Raw genomic sequence first — 26,738 nt, 5'->3', positions numbered from 1 at the left:
GAGATGTCTAGCTTACTCTGCTTTTGCAGAGAAAAAACGTTTGACTGAAGTAACACAAGAAGTGTTTCTTAATATTGAGGATGCAGTAGAAAGGCTAAGGTGGCCCGCTGATAGTCACACTGTCATGGAAGTCCCTTCTCTTGAGGGCAGATGGATCTGTGACTTTCTTTCAACCAATCGACTCTGGGGATGATGTATGTGAGTGTGAGTGTGAGTGTGAGTGTGTGTGTGTGTGTGTGTGTGTGTGTGTGTGTATTGCATGTGTGATTATGTTGTGTAAGATTGAAACACCTGTCTTGCTGGAAGATACTCATGCTCTTCCTGGCTTTGAAGAAGCACCTGTGAATCACCACCTGGAGGGGGCCATGAGGCAAGGAGCAGAGGGCAACCTCCGGCTGACGGCCAGCAAGAAATTGAGGCCCCCCGCTCTGGCATTCTGCAGGGAATGGAATGCTGCCAGCAGCCACGTGAGCCTGGGAATATAGCCTTCCCCAGTGAAGCCTTAGTGAGATCACAGCTCCCGGCTGAGACCCTGATTGCACCTTTGTGACATGCCGAGACTCTAAGCAAAGGACTCCACGAAGCTGTGCCCTAACTGCTGACACATAGCAACAGAGATACAACATATGTTGTTTTAAGCTGCTCCGTTTGTGGTAGCATTGTTCTCCAGCAATACGTAACAAACACAGGTGGGAACATGGCTTACTTAAAAAGAAGATCTACTCAGTCCAAATGGAGGACTGGAAGAAGTAGGGTAGATGAAGTTTCATCAGCTTTGAGGGAGAAATGTAGCCTGGAATAGGAAGGAGAGGCAGCAGAGGAAGAGAGCCAAGTGGTTAAGCTTACACTCTCCCCTCTGATGACTTCAGAGAGGGCCAGAGCCAGAAAAGTAAGACTACAGACAATAGCTGGGGAGACATGTAGCTTGTATAGCAAAATATGTAGCATTTATGAACCGAGATCATATTTCATTCAAAAATATTATACTGGCATAGCCAAACTGCCCACCCCTCCCAAGCATCTCTCAATTGCAGAAGCAATTCTTTGAGGTCACTTAAATCAGTCAGAGCCCAAAGGATGAGTTCAGGTTCCAAAGAGTGTGACCTGTGATCCATTCTCAACTCTCAAACAATTATCTGGACCCATATCTGCAACTCTGAGACACTCAGTTGTCAATGCCTATTGTGTCACGTAATGTAGAGTAGTTTAATAACAGAGTGCACTGTAGGTAGTGTACATCCTAACACTCTATCTTTCTCATTACTATCCCAAATAGAAGACATGGACTGAAAGCCCAAGTAGAGTAAAACTGCTCATATTTCCTATCTATCGATCTGTTTCCTACTATTGGAATGTAAGCTCCACAAGGAAAAGATTTTTTTTAAACACCTTATCTCTTTGCAAGTTGGTGGCAATCAATCAATATTTGTTGAATGAAGCAGGTCCATCTTTCCCTATCCTTTTTTCCTTGGTAAAAATGGGGGTAATAATAATAGATGATAATAATAATACACTTGACTTCCGAATCAAGTGTAAGGATTGGTAAAAATGGGGGTAATAATAATAGATAATAATAATAATACACTTGACTTCCGAATCAAGTGTAAGGATTAAGTGGTGTAACACATGTGAAGAGATTAGAACATGGCCTTGTCTTGCATATAGTATCTGATCAGTAAAACTTAGCTATTAAGTCATAATATCTAAATATACTTTGTTGAAGGAAGCTGTTAGGAAAAAGAATCTGAATACTATAATTCATTTTCTAGTATAGGAGAACCTTACCAAGAACTTTCTTCATGGTCCAGCAGGTAAAACTCTGCACTCCCAGTGCAGGGGACCCAGATCCAATCCCAGGTCAGGGAACTAGATCCCACTTGCCACAGCTGAAAGCTGGCATGCTGCAGCAAAGATCGCACATGACCCAACAAAGAGCCAGGGTGGCCAAATAAATGATAAACAAAAAGAAGTAAACATGGGCTTCCCTGATGGCTCAGTGGCTAAGAATCTGCCTTGCAATGCAGCAGACATGAGTTCGATCCCTTGTCTGGGAAGTACCCACATGCCACAGGGCAACTAAGCCTGTGCACCACAACTACAGAGCCTGCACTCTGGAGTTCCTGATCCACAGCTACGAAGCCTGCACGCCTTAGAGCCTGTGCTCCGGAAAAGAAGCCAGCGCAACGAGAAGCCTGAACATCACAACTGGAGAATAGCCCCTGCTCTCCGCAACTAGAGAGAAAGCCCACACAGCAACGAAGACCCAACACGGTCAAAAATAAATAAAATTTAAATAAATGAATATTTTTTTAAATAGAAAGAAGTAAACATCAAGAAAAATAAATCAGTTGCATCCCCTGGGAAAAAACAGAGCGAAACCTTACCTCTAAGGAGGTTCAACTACAGGTTAAGCTTCAAGTGCACATTTAGTTTAATCTGAACCACAAAAATTTAAACTAATTTTGAAATAAATTTGGATATGGCAGTACATCACCAAGACAACAAAGGGCTTGAAGTCAGCAAGTTAAATGTGATTTTTGCTGTACAAACATATATGAAATTGTGCTTGCTGTATATCATAAATTCAGAATCTGTCTAGTCTAGACTAATTCAAGCAGAAATCCCTTCTGGTATTTCCATCTAAGTGATCAGGATACTTTTCGAGTTTTTTCTGTATGTATTTAAAAAGATCGACCATACCAAGTGCTGGCAAGAATATATAACAACTGGGATTTTCATACATTGGTGGTAGGAGTATAAAATGACAATTTGGAATTTGGAAACCTGGCCTTGCATTTTCTATAATGTTAAACATGCACCTATCCTATCAGACAGAAGTTCTACTTCTAGGCATTTATCCAACACAAATGAAAACATATATCCATAAAAAGACTGTTGAGAATGCCCATAGCAGCTTTCTTCATAATAACCCCCAAGTTGGAACAGATCAACTGTCCATCACCAGAAGCAGGAGTGAATGAATATAATTTGGTGTGTCCATTTTGGTGGAATACTACTCAGTCATAAAGCACTGTGCTGCCCACTCCCCTCAGAATTGAAGGACTTACTTCTCCATCTGCTAGGGCTGTTGCTGAAAGACAGCCCTCAGCAGTCAGCCCCCCTGGGGAAGGGGCATATTTTCTTGGCTGAAACAAATAGCCTTACCAATCTCTTCCTGGAGAAGCAGCCCCTGCCAAGGCCAGATTAACATGGGAGTGGGGGCAACTTGAAATTACTCTGACAGGCCATACAGCTCCAGAGCTCCCACTGGCAGGCGAGAATTCTCCCCGTGGCAGCTGACACCGAGAGCTCCCCAGGGGACCCAGCCAGAGCTGGTGGCAGTGCTGTCAGAAGTTTCACTCCCCTCTCTGCTCAATCCTGTTTCTTTCCCTCCCTTCCAAAGCCTTAGATCCCAAGAGGCCTCCTTAATAAATGCCCTGCATGCTAATCATTGTCTCTTTCCAGGGAATCCAACCTGTGAGAAACTACTGATAAACCCAGCTCAATAGATGACCCTCAAAACCAATTTACTGAGTGAAAGAAGACAGACACAAAAGGGTATATGTTGTATGAGTCCACTGATAGAGTTCTAGGACTGGAAAAACTGATAGAGGGAGAAAGAAATTAGAACCGTTTTTGTCTTTGGGTAGGGACTGACGGGGAGGGGCCATGAGGGATCTTTTGTGGGGTTGGGAATATTCTGTATCTTAATAGGGGTGTAGGTTGCATATAAGTATGTATGCAATTGTCAAAACTCACTGAATTGTTCTCTTAAAATCTATGCATTTCACTGTATATAAATTATACCCCAGGCAGAAAAGAAAAGTAACCATATCAAATTTGGTTCAAATAGAACTTATCAGTCAACACTGGATATATTTTAAAGTTTCACGATGGCCAACTGAGCCTCTATTCATTTGGAACCTGGTAGTTAGCTTTAGAGAAGGCAATGGCAACCCACTCCAGTACTCTTGCCTGGAAAATCCCATGGACAGAGGAGCCTGGTAGGCTGCAGTCCATGGAGTTGCTAAGAGTCGGGCACAACTGAGCGACTGACTTCCCTTTCACTTTTCACTTTCATGCACTGGAGAAGGAAATGGCAACCCACTCCAGTGTTCTTGCCTGGAGAATCCCAGGGACGGGGGAGCCTAGTGGGCTGCCGTCTATGGGGTCGCACAGAGTCGGACATGACCGAATCGACTTAGCAACAGCAGCAGCAGCAGCAGCAGCAGCAGCAGCAGTCAGCTTTACAAACTAAGTGTGGAAATCAATGTCTGTTGTGCTCATCTTTTTGTGGGTCACCAAACTAAGTTGGAGAAGACTCTTGAGAGTCCCTTGGACTGCAAGGAGATCAGCCCTGGGATTTCTTTGGAAGGAATGAGGCTGAAGCTGAAACTCCAGTACTTTGGCCGCCTCATGCGAAGAGTTGACTCATCGGAAAAGACTCTGATGCTGGGAGGGATTGGGGACAGGAGGAGAAGGGGACGACAGAGGATGAGATGGCTGGATGGCATCACTGACTCGATGGACATGAGTCTGAGTGAACTCCGGGAGTTGGTGATGGACAGGGAGGCCTAGCATGCTGCAATTCATGGGGTTGCAAAGAGTCAGACATGACTGAGCGACTGAACTGAACTGACTGAAACTAACAGACTTGCTCTTTCTTTTTGAGACCTTAACTTAAAATGCCATGCTAATGGATACATGCATATGTATGGCTGAGTCCCTTTGCTCTCCACCTGAAACTATCACAACACTGTTAATTGGCTGTACTCAAATATAAAATAAAAAGTTTAAAAAATGCTATGCTAATCAGTTACAGCTCCAGAGGCCTCAGAAAAGTCATGAGATTGCTTCTTTTATGACATTTACTCATTACTCCAAGTATTGGGTACAGTATTCATTCAACTATAGATTTATCTACCTGTATGCTCTGGTGGCTCATATGGTAAAGCATCCGTCTGCAATGCAGGAGACCCGGGTTCGATCCCTGGGTTGGGAAGATCCCCTGGAGAAGGAAGTGGCAGCCCACTCCAGTATTCTTGCCTAGAAAATCTTGTGGACAGTGGAACCTGGTAGGCTACCGTCCACGGGGTAGCAAAGAGTCGGACACGACTGAGCGACTTCACTCCACTTTCACTACGCTCATGCAGCAGGCTTCCCGAGTGGCACAGTGGTAAAGAATCCCCCTGCCAAGGCAGGCAACACAAGGGACACAGGTTCGATCCTTGGGTCAGGAAGATCCCTTGGAGTAGGAAATAGCAACCCACTCCAGTATTCTTGCCTGGGAAATTCCATGGACAGAAGAATCTGGAGGGATACAGTCCACGGTGTTGTAAAGAGTGAGACACGAATGATCACCCAACACATGCTCATTTAGTATTGACCATTCAAAGAATTCTAGATCAAATTATGAAAGCATAAAATCTAGATTTTTAGATCTAGAAAGACTTGAGATCCCTCAGTTCAACAACAAAGGGAGCTTAGGCTCACAGGAGACAACCGAGTTGCTAAAGTCAGTTGCCTAGGTCTAGGCAAGAGTAGGCTGACCTCCCAGGGTGTATCCCATCAGGCAACCGTGCCCCGTGCTCTGTACCAATGCTCCCCTCCGCAGCTCGGCTTAGAGAAGAACACCTAAAAATGTATTTTATCCTGTGATTTTTCTCTTCCCTCCATTGATGTTCCTTACTTGGTAACAGTTCCCCAGCTTAGGATAAGAAGTTTAGCTGGTGGAATAAAGGACTCTTCTTTGATTTTGACAGAGATAATGTTTGCCATAAAGTAGGGGAAAGAGCACATCTGTTTGCTCTCTGCTTTCCTCTCCCTCTCACATGGCAATTTGTTGAAGGCATGTTTGGTGAAAAGTAAACTATATTTGATTCTCGGGAGACAGATTTGACCAAAAAACTGAGATTTTTATTAAAGATTCCAAAGCTCTTCCATCTCTGTGCAAGAGAAGAGAAGAGCTAGTATGTGGTAATAGGTGCAAAGTTAAGAATTAAGTCGGAAACATGAACAAAAAGGAAATCTTAAAAGTACACACTGTATGCAATCGTCTTTATCTCTAGCTTTTTCTCACAAACCCTATGGTTTCCACTATGAGTTATAAATCATTGCTTCTTTCTAAGAAACATCTGGAAAAGCAGATGAAGGCCAAGAGAGGAGAATGAAAATTAGAGGAAAACTACAATTAATAACAGTCCATCCTCTCTATCCATCTATTTTTTTTTCACACCCATCAGAAAGATAAAAAGTTAAAATTTGGTCAATATCAAGCGTTGAGGATGTGGAAATAGCAGACTTTTGTTCCATGCTGACTAGAGTGTCATAGGTATGAGCCACTTTGGAAAAGGTTGGCATCAGCTAATCTCTACACCACATACACACACACACACACACACACACACACACACGCGCGCGCGCGCACGCACAACCTGGAATATTACTCAGCCAATTATTACACTCAGATTTATTATAAAGAAAACTCTAGCCATTTGCAACAACATGGATGGATCTAGATGATATTAGGCTAGGTGAAAGAAGTCAGACATAGACAAATATTGCATGATCTATTTATATGCGGAATATAAGAAACAAAAACAAAAAACAATGAAAACAGATTCATGGATATGAAGAACAAATGCGTGGTTGTTGCCAGAAGCAAGGGCAGAGTGGTGCCAGGTAAAATAGGTGAAGAGGATTAAGCCGTTCAAACGTCTAGGTATTTATGTAAGTCATGGGGCTGTAACACCCTATGTAAGGAATATGTTCAAAAAATATTGTAATAACACTGAGGACAGATGACAATGTTACCTCATGTATGTGGGCTTCCCTGGTGGCTCAGAGGTAAAGAATCCGCCTGCAGTGCAGGAAACCTGGCTGCAATCCCTGGGTCAGAAAGATCCCAGGGGAGGAGTAGGAAGTGGCAACCCACTCCAGTATTCTTGCCTGGAGAATCCCATGACAGAGGAGCCTGGTGGGCTACAGTCCACGGGGTCGCAAGAGTCGGACACGACTTTGCGACTAAATAACAACAACAATCTCTTCCCATCTATTTTCTATGGTTGCTTTATTATAACATCTTTTTTTTTTTTTTTTTTGGCCATGCCAGGCAGCCTGTGGGATCTTAGTTCCCCAATCAGGGATCAAACCGGTGCCCCTTGCATTGGGAGGGTGGAGTCTTAACCACTGGACCACCAGGAAGTCCCTATAACATCTTAATTGAGATGTAATTCTCATAGCATACAAGTCATTCATTAAAGTCTATGATTAAATGGTTTTATTATTCACAGAGTTATGTGACTGTCATTACAATCAATTTTAGAAATTTTCATCACCCCAAGAAACTCTATACCTTGCTAGCATCATTCCCCACTTCCTCACCATTCCCTAGCCCCAGGCACCCACTATAGGCACTTTCTGTCTCTAGGAATTTGCCTATTCTGAACTTCATATAAATGGAACACAACATGTGGCCTTCTTTAACAAAGTACAATGTTTTCAAGGGCCATCTGTGTTGTAGCACATATCAGTATTTCATTTCTTTTTATTGCCAAATCATACTCCATTGTGTATAGATACTGTATGCTTTTATCCATTTATTTGTTGCATGGATATCTGCATTGTTTCCACTGTGGGGTTACTATGAATAATGCTGCTAGGAAATTCATGGACAAGTTTTTGTGAAACATATTTTCATTTTTTTGTGCATACACCTAGGTGTGAAACTGCTGGTCATATTATAACTCTATGATTAATTCTTTGAGGAATTGACAGACATTTTCTTCAACATATCCTTTGAAGCACAAAAGCTTTTAGTTTGATGATGTCCAAGTTATCTATTTTTTCTTTTGAGTCTGGTATCATTTTTCTTTTTTTTTAGTTGTAGCTTGTGGAATCTGGTTCCCTGACTGGGGATCAAACCTGGGAACACTGCATCAGGAGCTCAGAGTCTTAGCCACTGGACCACCAAGGAGCCAAGATACCTCTGGTATCATATTTAGGAAATTATTGCCTCATCCAAGATCATAAAGATTTATATCTATGTTTTCTTTTAATAGTGTTATAGTTTTAGCTTTTACATTCAGATCTTCAGTCAATTTTGAGTTAATATTTTTAAATATGATGTGAGATTGAGTTCCTACTTGATTCTTTGGTATGTGGATATCTAGTTTCCTTGGTACCATTTACTGAAAAGACAGTTCTTTTCTCCATTGAAGTATCTTGACAGTCAATTTATCCTTGTTGAAAAACCAATTTTCCATAAATGTGAGAGTTTATTTCCAGACTCTCAATTGTTGTTATTTAGTTGCTAAGTCATGTCCAACTCTTTTGCAACCGCATGGACTGTAGCCCACCAGGCTCCTCTGTCCATGGGATTTCTCAGGCAAGAATACCACTTCCTTCTCCAGGGGATCTTCCCAGCCCAGTGATCGAACATGGCTCTCCGAGTTTCCTGCACTGCAGGCAGATTCTTTACCACTGAGGCACCTGGGAAGCATAAGACTCTCAATATTCTCCCATTTATTGCATATATAAACTACTTCTCCACAAATAAACTTGGCATGTGGAAAGCTTGTTCATTCTTTCAGGTCAGTAGTAAACTGCTAGTCCTTATAGAAGCCCTATAAGAAACAGTTCGAAGATTTTAGCTTCATGTTTCCACAGTCTATTAAGGTAAGAAGTTTAGCAGCAGCAGTGGAAAAGCAATCCATTGTCTCATTCCAAGTAAGAAGGTGAAAATCACAGAGAGGAGTCAGAGCAGACTTCGTTGTGTCTGACTTAGCGGATTGTATGACTCATGGACTGTTGGAGAAGGCAATGGCACCCCACTCCAGTACTCTTGCCTGGAAAATCCCATGGACAGAGGAGCCTGTTAGGCTGAAATCCATGGGTTCGCTAAGAGTAGGACACGAGTGAGCAACTTCACTTTCACTTTTCACTTTCATGCATTGGAGAAGGAAATGGCAACCTACTCCAGTGTTCTTCCCTGGAGAATCCCAGGGACGGGGGAGCCTGGTGGGCTGCTGTCTATGGGGTCTCACAGAGTCGGACATGACTGAAGTGACTTAGCATTGCATAGCATGACTCATGGACTGTAGCCCGCCAGGCTCCTCTGTCCATGGGATTCTCCAGGCAAGAATACTGGAGTAGGTGCCATTCCCTTCTCCAGGGGATCTTCCCGACCCAGGGATCAAACCCGCGTCTCCTGCATTGGCGGGCAGTTTCTTTACCGCTGAGCCACTTGAGAATCCAGCATTCATTACACGAAGTGGAAAGACCAACTCACTTTAACAGCTTTTCCAAAATCCAGAGTGAAACCTCAAAGCAGCCTGGTTTCTAAGCACAAGTCAGCTTCCTGGCGTGCCCCGTGACTGGCCTTGTCCCAAAGGGTCAAAGCATAATCGCACAGGATGCCTCAGAGACAGCCGGTTGCAGAGGTGTCCAGGACAAATGCTGCGGCAGCGAGGTGACAGACACCACGTGCAACCACGCACGTGCAACCAAGTGCACCTCTCCTCTTTTGGGAAACCCGCCAAACGCAGTGTTTAAGGGAGGAGGAGGGGGCTGCTGCTGGGAACACCTGGTGCTTTTCTATTGTCTGCCAGGAACTTCCGGCCTAAAGCCTGCCGGAAATAACAGGGATGTTCCCGGGATGGGGCTGGGGCCCTGCCTGCACCGGGCTCATGAATTATCCTGTTGAGCGTGGCTGCCAAAAATCAACTGAATTTCAGATGCTATGAATTATTATCTCACACACACACCCCCACACACACCCACCCCGTCTACCAAGAGCAAACAGTCCAGGTGTGACAGCCAAGGCTTAGCTCCAGGTGGGTGTTCAGCCTCATTTCAGCTCCTGGGTGTGCAATGTCACTGCTTCGGATAAAATCACTCTCAGTTCTGTCTACCTCACAGGTTATTCAGGAATTCTGAGGGCTGCTCACTTTCATCAACAGGAATTAGCCCCACGGTCAGGTTCCCAAAACTCTGAGCTTTGTAATAAGACCTGAAAACTGACCCAGTTCAGAAGGAACCTATGTAACAGAGAAGCAAAAGCCAAGCACATATGTGTATTCACGATATCTACAGGTAATTCTCACATCTCACAGGGACAAATGAATCACTCGGAAGAGATTTTTCATTTGAGAAATGCTGGCTGAAAAGCCCTTCAGCTAAAACAATCAAGCAGACACACGAAAAGAAGCAGGTGCTCAAGCACCCTTGTTTAGCTCAAGGTTGGAATCTGATGCAGTTGGGTGAAGTTTCGTTTTCTTGGAAGAAGCTAAAATATTTTTTATTGAGGATTTCACATTTAATGACAAAGACCCCCAAAACTCATCTGTACTTAAAAAATTCATTTCATTGGTGATCATTTTGTAATATATAGAAATGTTAAGTCAATATGATGTGTATCTAGAACTAACCCAGTACTGTAGATCACTTATATTTCAATTTTTTTAAATGGGAAGGGAAAAAACACTCTTCAAGACACGAGTGCGTTAGGTAATGGCTTTCTCTCCTTTTTGGTCAAACATCCTAGAGTTCTCTAGCAAACTCTTGGCCCTGAAAACACACACATATACCCTTCTTTAAGTATGAATGAGAATCTACAAAGCCTACCAACACTTTAAAATCAAGGCAAAAAACTTCGTTTGTGCACCTCTTAGATTTTCTCTGGTTCAGGCTTGTTCCATATCCTCCTTAGCCTTTGAGCTTGAATGTCAGTGTTTATAAAAAAACATACAAAAAGAAAGGAAAAGAGGAAGGAAAAGCTGCTGACTTTGGATTGTGGTTGGTAGGGCACAGGAAACCACGAGGGACGCAAGATCTGTCGGCTTCATTGAGCCGACACGCACACACACACACACACTTCTGGGAAGAAGAAGCCTTTGCGGGAAAGAAAGGCGCCCCCGTCCACCCGCCTCAGCAGACTGAGAGCTGGCTTGCCCCTTCCACTGTGCCCACAGGCGTCAGGTAGAGAATGAATGCCTTAGAGCCTGGAAAAACCCACCCGTTCTTCACTCCTTCTACCTCAGGCTACCACCCTCACGGACATAGGCTGGGACCTGAAACCTGGGGCCTGGGACCAGCGCTTGCACCTGGACAAACATCTCAAGGCGACAAAATACAAAGAAGATGTAAGAGACTAAAAATAACTCTATATGTGCACAATTGGGGCACATTATGAACAATAAGTTATAAAAAGACCAAAAACCCAACTGCCGCTTCTGAGGAGTGGAGGCACAAGCGGGATGTGCACTCTGCTCACAGCACCATCAAGGGAGTGGGCAGACCACCCAAGCCACCCTGCGAGCCCAGCCCCAGGATCCACCCTTGCCCTCCCAGATAAGGAACCAGCTTGCCAACCCCTCCCAGCCTCCCTCCCATACCTGTCTCTGCTTGGGGCAGCATCAGTTCAGTTCAGTCACTCAGTCGTGTCTGACTCTTTGCAACCCCATGGACTGCAGCATGCCAGGCTTCCCTGACCATCACCAACTCCCAGAGCTTACTCAAAATCATGTCCATCGAGTTGGTGATGCCATCCAACTATCTCATCCTCTGGCATCCCCTTCTCCTCCCGCCTTCAATCTTTCCCAGAACCATGGTCTTTTCCAATGAGCTAGTTCTTCGCATCAGGTGGCCAAAGTACTGGAGTTTCACCTTCAGCATCAGGACTGATCTCCTTCAGAATGGACTGGTTGGAACTCCTTGCAGTCCAAGGGACACTCAAGAGTCTTCTCCAACACCACAGCTCAAAAGCATCAAATCTTTGGTGCTCAGCTTTCTTCACAGTCCAAATTAGCTCTCCAAGGAAATGCAAATGGGCTATAACAACCTTCCCCTATCTCAAAACACCCACCACTGTGACCAGATCTCGCCTTCTCCAAGGATATACTGGAGATACTGGAAGAATTTGCAGCTAACAACACAGTTCTCTCTTTTTGTTCCCCTTTGGTCCTACCTGCAGCATGTGTGATTTTAGTTCCCCAACCAGGAATCAAACCTGCAGTGGAAACACAGAGTCTTAACCCCTGGACTACCAGGGAAGTCCCTACAGTGCAGTTCTTAACAGAACACTGTCTTTATTGTTCAATTGGTCTGTTGTGAGTTTTATTCATATCCCCAGCTAGACAGTAAATCCCCTGGATTCTCAAAATAGACACCAAATGCAACCACTCTCCAGTCTTTCGACTGCTGATGCTGCATCTCAGCCCTTATCTCTCTCTGGGGGATGAGGGCAACGTCTTAACTGCCCTTCATATTTTCTCTATAGTTGCTTGACAGCATGTCCTCCAAAAGCCAGGGTTATGGAGACCCAGTCTCTCCACTATGCCCAACCCTTCAGTGGGATCCTACTGCATATGTAAAAGAAAAAAAAAAAAAAAAGTAAACTCTTACCACGGGCTACAAAGCCTCCTGGTTGGCTCTGTGTCCTCATTTCCACTCATCCTTTCCTTCACTCTCCCCTCTCCAGCCACACTGGCAGTCCTTATTTTCCTCAAACACAAGCGTGTTCCCACTTCAGGACCTCGATGTTCCTTCCTTGACACATGCTCCTCTCGCCAAATATCTGCATGACTTCATCCATCCTTCATCCTCACTTCATCCAAGTTCTCCCGCAAGCCAACAATTCTCCAGGAGGCTTCTCTGCCTCTATAGAAAGTTGTCCCTCTCATAAGGTCTGTCTATTTTCCTTTCTTTTCCTCCCATAAAGTGAAAGTGTTAGTCACTCAGTTGTGTCCGACTCTTTGTGACCCCATGGACTGTAGCCTACCAGGCTCATCTGTCCATGGAATTCTCCAAGCAAGAATCCTGAAGTGGGTGGTCATTCCCCTCACCAGGAGATCTTCCAAACCCAGATATTGAACCCTGGTTTCCCACATTGTGGGCAGACTCTTTACCGACTGAGCCACCACTTAACTATTATCAGGTATTTATACATTTCAAACAAATGCAAGCTTACAAAGGCAGGGACCTAGCCTGTCTTCACCATTGTATCCTTAGAGACTAACCGAGGGCCTAGCACACTATCGGTGTGAATGAACAGACACGTGTTAAATTGTTCCCCTCTACTGCAGGAATTTTGAGAGGAAAGTAGATCATTGGTTAAGAATAGTGTTTAAAGCCAGGTTGTTCTGGGTTTGGATCTTGCTATGAGAACTCAGCAAGTTTGTTAACCTCTCTGAATCTTGGTTTCTCTCCTGCAAAATGGAGGTAATATCAAAATTACATCAAAATTATGTGAAGTCCTTAATGCAACAGGTATCACTTAGTAGTGGCTCAATCATTTCAGTTCAGTTCAGTCGCTCAGTCGTGTCTGACTTTTTGTGACCCCATGGACTGCAGCATGCCAGGCTTTCTGGTCCATTACCAACTCCTAGAGCTTCCTTGAACTCATGTCCATTGAGTTGGTGATGCCGTCCAACCATCTCATCTCCTGTCATCCCGTTCTCCTGACTTCAACCTTTCCCAGCATCAGGGTCTTTTCCAATGAGTCAGTTCTTTGTATCAGGTGGCCAAAGTATTGGAGTTTCAGCTTCAACATCAGTCCTTCCAATGAATATTCAGGACTGATTTCCTTTAGGATGGACTGGTTTGATCTTCTGGCAGTCCAAGGGATTCTCAAGAGTCTTCTCCAACACTATAGTTCAAAAGCATCGATTCTTCGGCGCTCAGCCTTCTTTATGGTCCAACTCTCACATCTATACATGACTACTGGAAAAACCACAGCTTTGACTAGATGGACCTTTGTCAGCAAAGTAATGTCTCTGCTTTTTAATATGTTGTCTAGGTTTGCCATAGCCTTTCTTCCAAGGAGCAAGCATGTTGTAATATTTCCAGTTATCAGCAGAGGTCAGTAGCAACTGGTCACCACAGAATGCTTTACGTTTTAATAGAGACCTAGAATATTTTGTTTTGTTCCCTTTAGTCCTTTAAGAAAATGTAACTGTTGACAGCATGCTTTAAAAAAAAGTTACTGTTGACAGAATGGTAAAGCCTTGCTCAAAACACATGCTTAAATCTTTAGAAGCAAGTCTCACCCCACTGTAGGCACTTAAGAAATGTTGACTATAGAGAAGAAGAAGAAGAATCGTTAAGACTGTTATTTTAGCAGAAACATCACAAAGAATGGGAAAATGTTGTTCTTTGTTGTTCTGAAACTAAGCCCTGGCCTTATAGTTAGCATGCTGAGCATAACTTCATGTCAGGGGAGATGAAGGTTTTTCTTGCATATTTTTTCAGGCTATTCAGATATTAGTGCTTGGGGGAAATTCCTTGAGAAGCATTTTGAGCAGCCTCAAGTCCATCTATATACTTGGTTAAATTTAAAGGTGAGGTCAGAGTGCATGTACCCTTCTTGACAGTTCAAGAAAAGCAGATGTCTATCTTCTCTATTTGTTCCATGAACACAGAAAAGGGGGCTGTGGTTCAATCATGCAAAGTGGGACACGTTTTCAGTTGTATTGGAAGGATAAAGTTATGTCTAAGAAGTGACCATATTACATTAACAAACAGGTATTTGTGTTTGTATATGTCTGTCAAATAAAGGCAATTAGGTCCTAGAGGTCTGTTAGTCATTATATCACAGATACTTGGAAGTTACTTAATTTAGTTATCTTAAAAAGTCATTATGACATTAATGTTAGATAAAACTGACTCTATTTAGAGGTTTTAAAGTGGGATATAGTTTTATAATTTAAACATAACCATTTATGGACAGATACTAACAATGGAAATGAAACTCTAGATTTGGGGCCATTTGAAGGACCCACCTGAGTCTAATCTGTATCTCCTAGCCTATGACTTCAGACATATCAGGAGATTATTTAAATACCTGTTAAAGGACTAGAGAACATATGTTTTATTTATTTTTTGTTTTTATTTTTAAATTAATTTTTATTGGAGTATAGTTGCTTTACAATGCTGTGTTAATTTCTACTGTACAGCAAAGTGAATCAGCTATACGTATACATATATCTCCTCTTTGTTGGATTTCTTTCCCATTCAGGTCACCACAGAGCACTGAGGAGAGTTTTCTTGTGCTACACAATAGGTTCTTTTTTTTTTATGTGCTGTGAAATTTTATTTTTTGCTCGTGTTTTCACGCTCTTGGGCCAGCCTTAAGAAACAGTAAAATTACATCAGTTAGGGAGACATCCAGCAGAAAATGCAACAACAGTGGGGCTTATTGGTTTTACATAATGGAAAGTCTGAACCACTGGGTAGTGGGATGTTAGCTCAGACCTCCTTTTTCTTTTTTTTTTAAATATAAATTTATTTATTTTAATTGGAGGCTAATTACTTTACAGTTTTGTATTGGCTGTGCCCTACATCAACATGAATCTGCCACGGGTGTACACGTGTTCCCCATCCTGAACCCTCCTCCCACCTCCCTCCCCATACCATCCCTCTGGGTCATCCCAGTGCACCAGCCCTGAGCATCCTGCATCAAACCTGGACTGGCGACTCATTTCACGTATGATATTGTACATGTTTCAGTGCCATACAATAGGTTCTTATTAGTTATATATTCTATACATAGTATCAATTGTGTATATATGTCAATTCCAATCTCTCAATTCATCCTACCCTCCTTCCTCCCTGGTATCCATATGTTTGTAGGAGAATATACATTTTAATATAAAAAGGTTTTTAAAGTATTCATGCCATTGTTTCTGACATGGTTACCCCTGTATAAATATTTCTCCCAGTTTTTAAAAATTTATATTTTCGTACGGAGCATTGGTTTACATTTATAGGTACTCAAACCTTCCAATCATTTCTTTTATGTTTTCTGATATTAGTGCTGTATTAAGGAATGGCTTTCATACTCTAATGGTATGTAACACAGTTTTGTCATATTTTCTTCTAGTACTTCTACTTTTCACTGGGTTGGGAAGATCCGCTAGAGAAGGGATAGGCTACCCACTCCAGTATTCTTGGGCTTCCCTTGTGGCTCAACTGTTAAAGAACCCACCTGCAATGCAGGAGACTTGGGTTTGATCTCTGGGTTGCAAAGATCCTGTGGAGAAGGGAAATGCTACCTACTCCAGTATTCTGGCCTGGAGAATTCCATGGACTGTATAGTCCATGAGGTCACAAAGAGTTGGACACGACTGATGACTTTCACTTTACTTTTCACATGTAAATCTTTATTTCACCTGTAATTTATTTTTGTGTATTGTATGAGGTAAGATATATGCAGTCTCCTCCAAATTGTTAATTAATAATGCCAAACTCTACTTACTAATATGCATTTGTTTTCTATTGATTTCAAAGACATTACCATAAACCAAAAATTATCTTATAGCTCAGATATCTATATTCTCAAACAATGGGAAAGATGGAGAATTATAAACGCCAACACAATCATTCTTAATATATCCACCTGAAGTTTTTCCTTCCTGTGAGGAATTTACCCCCGAAGTAAAACAAATCTGCAAAATCTTTCATTATATTCACACCTTGAAGTTGGGGATATCAGACCTAAAGAACTTCCCAGGTGGCGCTGGTGGTAAAGAATCTGCCTGCCAGTGCGGGAGACAAAAGAGACACTGCTTCGATCTCTGGGTTGGGAAGATCCCCTGGAGTAGGAGCCGGCAAGCCACTCCAGTATTCTTGTCTGGAAAATTCATGGACAGATGAGCCTGGGAGGCTACAGTCCATGGGGTCACAAAAAGTCAGACACGACTGAGCAACTGAGCACCCATACAGACTGGACCTAAAGCATACAATTACAAACATACCCTCTATCGCTGATTCTAACTTTAAATAAACAACCCATATCTTCTATTATGAAAACTAAGTCCTAAAAGAGCTCAAGTACATGTCATGAAAAGCCATTTGGGTGTAAATATATCATAATAATACAGACTGATAATTGTACTAGGGTGTAAAATTTCAGTGTATTTTAGGTATTCTTCAACAAGTAAGTTGACTTTTACTTTCAGTACAACGGAAAACATATAAATGTTTAATAGCTTGAAATATCAGTTATTAAACATTTAAGGAACATTACTTAGCTCTTTAAAATTGTGTTTTATTTAGAATTCTGTTGTTACTTTTCTTTAATGAGACAAAAAAAATTTTTAATGGAAAATCCTAGGAGAGGCACATGCTTATTCTTTCATCTGAAATCATGCTGCCTCTAATCTCTTTTGATATCCAGCAAGCAACATCAAGTCCATATAGGGACTTGTACAAAGGAGAAACAGGTTGTAATAAATTACTTCTTTCCAGGGCTTTATTTAATATCAATGCATCATGGAAACAGAACACTAAATTGCTACTTATAAACTAAATATGCATTTCAAATAAAACATTTAACATTCTAAAGAGCTAGATTAAAAATGCCTAGAGGTCTGATTTTAAATGGCAAGCAAAGGTGAAAATTAAATGTCATTATCTAGACCTGAACGTTTATGAGCCACGTACATAGTGAGTTTTATACTTCTGCCTCTATTTTACTCCAGGGATAGCACTGCTTTGTGGAACTAAATTTCAAAGTTTACTGTTAGGTACATTATCCTGGCTCAATATCCATAGATAAATGAAATAATTCATTATAACCCATTGTCATGATCAGTTGATAGAATACTTTTATGATCAATAACTTGACTCCATACACAAAAAATGTTACCAAAATTTAATGAATTCCAAACTGAGCTAAACCCAAATGTTAATTATTTTTGAGCTACAAATTAACCAATTTTCATAAATAACCTGTTCACAATATGACACTATCTATTGGTTTTTTAAAATATTTCTGAATTGGGCCATTAAAATATTCTCCAAATAGAAGTAAAGTTAGATTTGGTTTGAGATTATATCTATTCCAATACAACTCCGAAACCACTCAATGAGTCAGTGGGTAGATTATTTGTACAACATTTTACCCTAAAAAAAGACCTGTTTAAGCAGAAATTTATATAAATTGCTTAAGGATGATATGTCTGTAAAATAATGATGCATTAATTATTATGTGTGCAATACAATATGTTAATATAATATATATTTATATAATTAATTATAAAGTAATTTAGGATGAAGTCACCTGAACTATAATACAAATTGAGTCTTTTTCTTCCTATTTTCATGAGTTGTCTTGGTGCTCACACACAATTCTCAAGCAAATTAATAGGAAGCAAACTGTACTAACCCGCTAGGGCTGCTGTATCACCAAGTACCACAAGCTGGGCAGCTTAAACAGCATAAATTTATTGTCTCACAGTTCTGGAGGCTGGAAGCCCAAGGAAAAGGGGTCCTGAGAAAGAATCTGTCTCGGGTCCTCCATTTGCCTTTGGTGATTTGCTGGCACGTTTTAGCTTGTAGAAACATCGCTTGGTCTCTCTCTCCATCTTTATATGCTGTTTGTCCCTGTGGCTTTCTCCGTGTCCAATTTTCCCCTTTTCTAAAGAACATCAGTTATATCAGATTAAGGCCTACCCTAATGATCTCATCTTAACTAATTACATCTGTAAGGACCCAATTCTGAGACGGGCTTAGGATCTCAACCTATATGGACTTTGGAGGGACACAAGTCAATGCATAACACAGACAACATGCCCAAACCAGAACCCTGGATTGCCAGGTCTAATGAGAGCTGTGAAGATAAGACGGTTCAAACCCTTGACTCAAATGAAATGTTTGTTTTACTCATAAACGTTATTCACTTGTGTTAACATAGCTCTTCATTGCTCTGGCCAACTGATCCTTTCTTTTTTTTTTTTTAAGGTTCTCTGAGTAATTCCAAAAGCAAGCCTATTTTTAATTCAGACAATTAAAAACTGGTCCCTAATAAGACTGCTTAAAAGTAATAGGGCCTTGATTGAAATACTGTTTATTGTGCAACTGAACCAGTACAATGCCAGTGTATCTGACCTCACCAAGAATTTGGAGATACTGTATATGAAATAGAAAGGTCATTCTGAATCAAGGGTCTCCTAACAATCAGAACAATGATACAGTTTCCCTGACCCCATGTCATCTGTAATGTAATGTAACGTAGGTAGCTTTTGCCTCTAGGTAGCTTTGACCACAAAGGAGTGGGAAAAACACTATTACTTAGTCATCCACATAAAGATCTAAGCCTTCTTTGGCATTGCAAGAAGAAAACAACTAAATTTCATCTATGCAACTTGTATTAGTTTCCTGTGGTTGTTATAGCAAATGATCACAAACTTGGTAACATAAATAGCAGAAATTTATTCTCTCACAGTTCTGGAGGCGAGAAGCCCAACATCACGGTGTTGGCAGGGCAGTGCTCCTTCCGAAGGTTCTGGGGGAACATCATTCCAGGGCTCTTCCAGCTTCTGGCTCCAGGCATTCCTTGGTACGTGGCCCATAATTCTAACCTCTGCCTCTGTCTTCACAGGCCTTCTCATATATGTGTCTTTATCTCCCCTTCTAGGCTTTCCAGGTGGCACTAGTGGTAAAGAATCCACCTGCCAATGCAGGAGATGTGGGTTCCATCCCTGGGTAGAAGATCCCTTGGAGGAGGGCATGGCAATCCATGCCAGTATTCTTGCCTGGAGAATCCCATGGACAGAGGAACCTGATGGGCTACAATCAATAGGGTTGCACAGAGTCGGACACAACTGAAGTGACTTAACACACACACACACACAAACACACACACACACACACATCTTCCCTTTTTCTGTTTCTCATAAGGACGTTTATCACTGGATTTAGGGCCCACTGGGTAATCTCGGAGGATCTCATCTCAAGATCCTTAACTTAATTAAATCTGCAATGACCCTTTTTCCAAATAAACTCATATTCACGGGTTCTTGGGGTTGGGATGTGGACATATCTTTGGGGGTGGGCACCTTTTAACTCACTGCACAACTGTCCAAGAATGCTGTTTGTATTTTAATAATATCTTTAATATTTTTCAAATTCAGTTCAGTTTAGTTCAATCGTTCAGTTGTGTCCAACTCTTTGCAACCCCATGAACCTCAGCACGCCAGGCCTCCCTGTCCATCAACAACTCCTGGAGTCTACCCAAACCCATGTCCATTGAGTCGGTGATACCATCCAACCATCTCATCCTCTGTTGTCTCCTTCTCCTCCTGCCCTCAATCTTTCCCAGCATCAGGGTCTTTTCAAATCAGTCAGCTCTTCTCATCAGGTGGCCAAAGTATTGGAGTTTCAGCTTCAACATCAGTCCTTCCAGTGAACACCCAGGACTGATCTCCTTTAGGATGGACTGGTTGGATCTCCTTGCAGTCCAAGGGACATTCAAGAGTCTTCTCCAACACCACAGTTCAAAAGCATCAATTCTTCAGCACTCAGCTTTCACTCTCCAACTCTCACATCCACACATGACTACTGGAAAACCCATAGCCTTGACTAGACAGACCTTTGTTGACAAAGTAATGTCTCTGCTTTTTAATATGCTGTCTAGATTGGTCATAACTTTCCTTCCAAGGAGTAAGCGTCTTTTAATTTCATGGTTGCAATCATCATCTGCAGTGATTTTCAAATTAAGTAGTGCTATATTTGTATATTAGAAGTATGAGTTCTGTTAAATCTGCTTTAGCTTCCGGCCTCATCTTTAGGCTCGTCTCTCTTCCATCTCTGCACTTTACCCCAGACAGCAAGTTGCTCCTCACTCTTTCTCCTCAGGGTTTTTGCCTGAGGATATTATTTTATTCTGTTGCACTCTGAGTCTCCAGGTTGACTTTGCTCATGTGTCCATACTTTGGGTTTCAGTCCGAGTTACTTTTCCAGGAAGAGTTCCTGACCCAACAAATCTATGTTAGAAGTCCTTCCCATGGTATTTACAGCACCATGCTGCTAAGTCGCTTCAGTCGTGTCCGACTCTGTGCGACCCCATAGACGGCAGCCCACCAAGCTCCCCTGTCCCTGGGATTCTCCAGGCAATAACACTGGAGTGGGTTGCCATTTCCTTCTCCAATGCATGAAAGTGAAAAGTGAAAGTGAAGTCATTCAGTCGTGTCCGACCCTCAGCGACCCCATGGACTGCAGCCTTCCAGGCTCCTCCATCCATGGGATTTTCCAGGCAAGAGTACTGGAGTGGGGTGCCATTGCCTTCTCCATTACAGCACCATAGAGACAAGTATAAAATGACAATCAATGGAGTAAGGCAAAGATACTAATAACAAGTATCATTCATTCAGGCTAGGACTCATGACACACTTGTCTTTATTGTCTTTATGGCAGCCGTATCTACTCTGAATTTAATTGCACTGTGGTGAAGCATGTTTTCTGCATCAAATCAATCCTCTAAAGTTCTTAAAATTTCTTTTGTGATTTAGTAAACAACCAATATTTGTATATGTTGTGTGTGGGCTGAAGAGGAATTTGCATAGATCTATTTGATCAATTAAATCAAGCCTGTCAATCATATTGCTTGAATCATCTCTATCTTTACTCATGCTGGATTCTCTATCTATCATCTGATGGAGGCTTAATCACCTCTCTTACAATGATTCAGGTTTATCACCCCAAAACTCAAAGACTTTTCCCTCAGAACAATTTGATTCATTTTGAAGGGGCCAAATATTACTTAGATTGCAAAAGTAAAATTGGGCAATCTACATGAACATAAAACAAAGTGTGAATTCAAGATAATAATTCTCTTTTTTGACTCACACCTTGGTGTAATCCCCTCAAGGGTGGGTGAGGCCAGGGACTTGCTTCTAATCAACATAACATGGCAAAGATGTGCTGCAAGATGAGATGCTGCTCGCATGACCATGTGATCATATATGGCAGAGGTGACAGACTGGTTCTCCTGTGGTTATGTGAGGTTTGTATGACTCCTGCCTTGATAGCAGACTTGCTTTAGAGTCTTGCTGACTTTGAAGAAGCAAGCTGCCATGAGTCCTAGAGCAACAAAGAACTTATTTCTGCCAACAACATGAGTGAACTTGGGAGCAGACCTTTCTCCACTGGAGCTGTCAGATGTAAACCCACCCACCTGTCACCTTGACTGCAGCCTTGGGGAGGGCCCAGCTAAGGCGTGCATGGACTCTTAATGCATAAAAACTGTGAGACAATGTGTGTTGCTTAAAGTTGCTAACTTTGTGTTCATTTGTTTTGCAGCATAGAAAACAAATACTATCTAGGAAACATTTACCACTGAGAATATATTGAGGATTAGAAACAGATAGACGGCCAGCCCAAGAAAATCTAAATATCATAACTATGTTTCCTGGGAGCTTCCAGGTGGCTCAGTGGTAAAGAATACACCTGCTAATGCGAGGAGACATGGGTTCGATCCCTGGGTGGGGAAGATCCCCTGGAGGAGGAAATGCCAACCCACTCCAGTATTCTTGCCTGGGAAATCCCATGGACAGAGGAGCCTGGCGGGCTACAGTTTGTGGGTTCACAAAGAGTCAGACACGACTCAGTGACAGAGCACACACTACGTTTCCTAGGCTCTTTATTTTTTCTTCTCTTGTCCTATAAACATATTTAAGTGAACGAAGATTTCTGAATATGTGTGCTTTGTATGGCATTTTTGTAATGGAATACACACACACAAAGAAACATCCTAAATGCCCCCAAGAAAGGTGGACTAGTTAAATATATCTGGGTGTGTCCAAATAATGGAACAGCATTTAAAATATTCATACATATCAACATAGATGGATAGCCAAAAGATCCTACTAAATTAGAAATTATTGATATATGATAAAAAGTACAATCCAATTTGAGCTAAAAAAAAGAAAAGATACACTGTAAGTGAGATAACACCTGCTCGCTGCAAATAGGAAGAAGATAGAGAAGATAAACGTCATACGTTTAAATTCATAAGGCCATTCTAATGCTAGTAGTGAATCTAAAAAAGGTTTCATTTTCTTATAGTAGGTAAATGTTCTGTGCATAGAAATTACTTCAATTCCTAGGATTATCTAAATTAGCTTGTTCTTCCTAAAATAATGAAAAAACTTCTTAAATACTGGTGCTGATTTTTAAATTGGTGAAGAGCCGTCAATTTGTGGCAATGAGATCCCATGGGGACAAGACCATGTTTGATATCTGCTGCAATTCCTGTTTCTTCCGCCGGCCAGATCCAATGAACAAATATTTGTGGCATGCAAATCACCCAGGGTTTGCCTGAAGCACTCTGTACATGCCCAGCTGTGCAGTCATCAGCCTGACACCTTAGAACATAGATGCTGCTGGCTTTTATCATCTTGGCATGAATCCAAGGCTCATTCTCCAATGGAATAGACAAGAGATAAATCATCTTACTGACTCAACCTCGCCATCACCAGACTCCTTTGTTGTGAACACTTAGCACACAATGAACACAAACTGATCAGTAGCATGAGTCACAGCTGGCCCTGAGACCTCAGTGTAAAAATCAGACCAGCTTTTCTTCAATAGCCTCTAAGTATATAAATATCAGCTTCAAATATTTAAGATACTACATACCAAAAAGGAAAAGTGCAAATTTCATTTGCAGCAAAACTGCTCTCTCACTGAATGATCAGGACTCAGTGTTCCCATTCTGGCAAGATCAGACAGCAGGAAAATATATATGTTTAATTACAGTCTTTGAAGAGAATAGCACATTCTTAGGCTACAACTTTCTGGAAGAGAGTTTAGGATATATGATACATCAGAACCTTCCCTGAAAACGATTTTAATTCAATAATAGGCAGCAACTTTCCACAACTTTCTATGTGTCCTCCACTATATTAAGACCTTCCTTGCAAAGGGTTGCAATTCAATAATTATATTGTTATTGTTAGGCTATCTGCAATGAAAAAAAGAAATACTTTCCCTAAAATTACCACACAGAATAAGGTAAAAATGGGACTTGGAACCTAAAATTTTCTAGGTCATTTTCTATATGACATTATTTTACTCTCCCAGTAAAGACTCATTAGCATTAGTCGCTCGGTCGTAGCCGACTCTTTGTAACTTCATGGACTGTAGCCCGCCAGGCTCCTCTGTCCATGGGTGTTCTTTAGGCAAGAACACTAGAGTGGGTTGTCATTTCCTTCTCCAGGGGTTCTTCCCAACCCAGAGATTGCACCCGGGTCTCCCGCATTGCAGGCAGACCCTTTACCCTCTGAGCCACCAGGGAAGCCCCAAGTGTGGTACCATTTCCTTCTCCAGAGGATCTTCCCAACCCAGGGATCAAACCCAGGTCTCCTGCATTGCAAACAGATTCTTTACCGTCTGAGCCACCAGGCAGCCCACTGCCAGAAAGACCCATTTGAGTACAGTAAAAATGAGGTCTGTAGACACATTTGCATTTTATTGTTTTCTAAAAATAGAATGAATGTAATTTTCAGAGTCATTTCATGACACCACCTTGATATGTAAAATATTTGCTTCTAAACCAAGACTGTTTCTACTTCAATCTTTTTTTTTTTTCATTAAATGAGTGATTTATTATTTTTCTAGAGAGAATCTTTTACTTCTGGGTCAGTCTACACAGAGAGCATCCAGCATCACTCTGGTGACTAGGAGCCACCTCTCTAATTCACATAAATCTTCTTGTTCAGGTGCTAAGTCGTATCCAACTCTTTGTGATCCCTGTGAACTGCAGTACACCAGGCTCCTCTGTCCTCCACTATCTCCTAGAGTTTGCTCAAATTCATGTCCATTGAGTCAGTGTTGCTATCTAACCATATCATCCTCTGCTGCCCTCTTCTCCTTTTGCCTTCAATCTTTCCCAGCATCAGGGTCTTTTCCAATGAGTTGGTTTTTTGCATCAGGTGGCCAAATAAACTTCTACTACAATCTTAAACCTATATTTTACAAATTCATTTAAAAAAAGAACAACTGGACATTTGTATGCAAAAAAAAAAAGTTAATCTAGACATAGATCTTAGAGCCCTCATAAAAATTAACTCAAAATGGATCCTGGATCTAAATGTAAAACACAAAACTATAAAGCTCCTAAAGATAACAAAGGAGAGACACCTATATGACCTTGAGTAAGGCGATGATTTTTTAGATATAGCAAAGATAAGATCCACAAAAGGCAGTCGATAAGACTTCATTAAAATTAAAACCATTTTTTAAGAGAATGTCAAGAGAATGAGAATTCAAGCCTCAGCCTGGAAAACATTTGCAAAAGACACATCTGATAAAGGACTGTTATTTAAAATAAATAAAGAACTAAAAACTCAAAAATAAAATAACCAAATTTTTAAATGGCAAAAGATCTGAACAGACACCTCTCCATAGAAAATATATAGATGGCCAGTAAGCATATGAAAAGATGCCCAGCATCATATGTCATTCAGGAGATGCAAATTAAAGCAAGAATAAGATACCCTGATGCTGGGAAAGACTGAGGGCAGGAGGAGAAGGACGACAGAGGATGAGATGGTTGGATGGCATCACTGACACAATGAACATGAGTTTGAGCAAACTCCAGGAGATGGTGAAGGACATGGAAGCCTGGCATGTTGCAGCCCACAGGGTCGCAAAGATTCAGACATAACTTAGCTACTGAACAGCAATGACACACATCTATTAGAACGGCCACCATGCCAAAGGCTGATAAAGATGAGGAATAACAGGAACTCACATTCATTGCTGGTGGGAATACAAAGTGGTATCGCCATTTTGGAAGACAGTGTGGAAATTTCATATCGAAACAAACATACTTGTACTATATGATCCAGCAATCATGCTTCCAGGTATTTCCCTAAATGAACTGAAAACTTACATCCATACAAAACTCTGTACCTGGGTAGTTTACAGCAGCTTCATTCATAATTGCCAAAACTCGGAAGCAACCTATCCCTTCAGTAGGTGAAGGATAAATAAACTGTGGTACATCCAGACAATGGAATATCATTCAGTGCTAAAAATAAATAAGAAATAAGCTATCAAGCCATGAGAAGACATGAAGGAAACAAAGTTTAAAAAAGTTAATTTGAAAAGTAGTAGTTTGTATGATTCAAACTACAGGACATTATGGAAAGTGCAAAACTATGGAGACAGTAAAAAGATTAGTGGTTGCCAGGGGCTATAGAGGGGTGGGAAGGACTGCTACACAGAGTGTAGAGGATTTTCAGGGCAGTGAAATTATTCTGTGTACTACTACTACACTTTTGTCAAAACCCACAGAACGTTCAACATCAAAAGTGGTTTTTGAGCAGAAAGAAAGGCCTGAAGCGCAAAGCCACCACTGCAGAAACTCAAGAGACTGCAGTGGCAGAGGATGGGATGACGGAAAGTAGGGTCCAACCACTGAAGACGGTTGCCTTTCCTCCAGGCTTCAGCATTTCAGAAATTAAGAACAAACAATGGTGACACTTAACGTTTGGTAGAAATAGCAGCAGCGGAAGAAAAAGTTGGCAGTTAAGAAAAACTCAGAGAGAGAGGCTCTCAGTAATAAGCCCGTACCCAAGACCATGGACAACCAGTGAAATGTATGATGAAAATGTCATATATATCCTAATGATGATGAGGTTGTTTATGACGAAGCTACAGACGAATTTGCTTCTTACTTCAATAGACAAACTTCTCCCAAGATTCTCATCACTACATCAGGTTGATCTCATGGGAGAACAGTACAACTCTATGACCATTTCTCTGCAGTTATACCAAACTCACATGCTTATTACAGAAGAGCACTGGCTCTGAAAAAATTATTTCACAGTGCCATCTCAAGAGATTTCACAGACCTGATTGTTATTAATAAAGATCATAAAATACCAAATGGATTAATTCTGAGTCAGCTGCAAAACGGCTCAGTTGCTCAGTTTAAGCAGTGTTCATCTGCATAA

General features: G+C 41.5%; 1 protein-coding gene and 1 pseudogene across 6 annotated transcripts in view; one reads left to right on the top strand and one right to left on the bottom strand.

Moving 5' to 3' along the window:
- PHACTR2 (phosphatase and actin regulator 2) overlaps positions 1-26,738 on the bottom strand; it is a 297,859-nt gene that overhangs the window by 160,724 nt on the left and 110,397 nt on the right. The window lies entirely within an intron of this gene.
- On the top strand, positions 270-26,738 carry LOC109563566 (ribosome production factor 1 pseudogene; annotated as a pseudogene).

This window comes from Bos indicus, chromosome 9 (genome assembly GCF_029378745.1).
Source record: "Bos indicus isolate NIAB-ARS_2022 breed Sahiwal x Tharparkar chromosome 9, NIAB-ARS_B.indTharparkar_mat_pri_1.0, whole genome shotgun sequence".
Taxonomy (NCBI): Eukaryota; Metazoa; Chordata; class Mammalia; order Artiodactyla; family Bovidae; genus Bos; species Bos indicus.
This window is presented reverse-complemented; position numbering and strand designations above follow the sequence as displayed.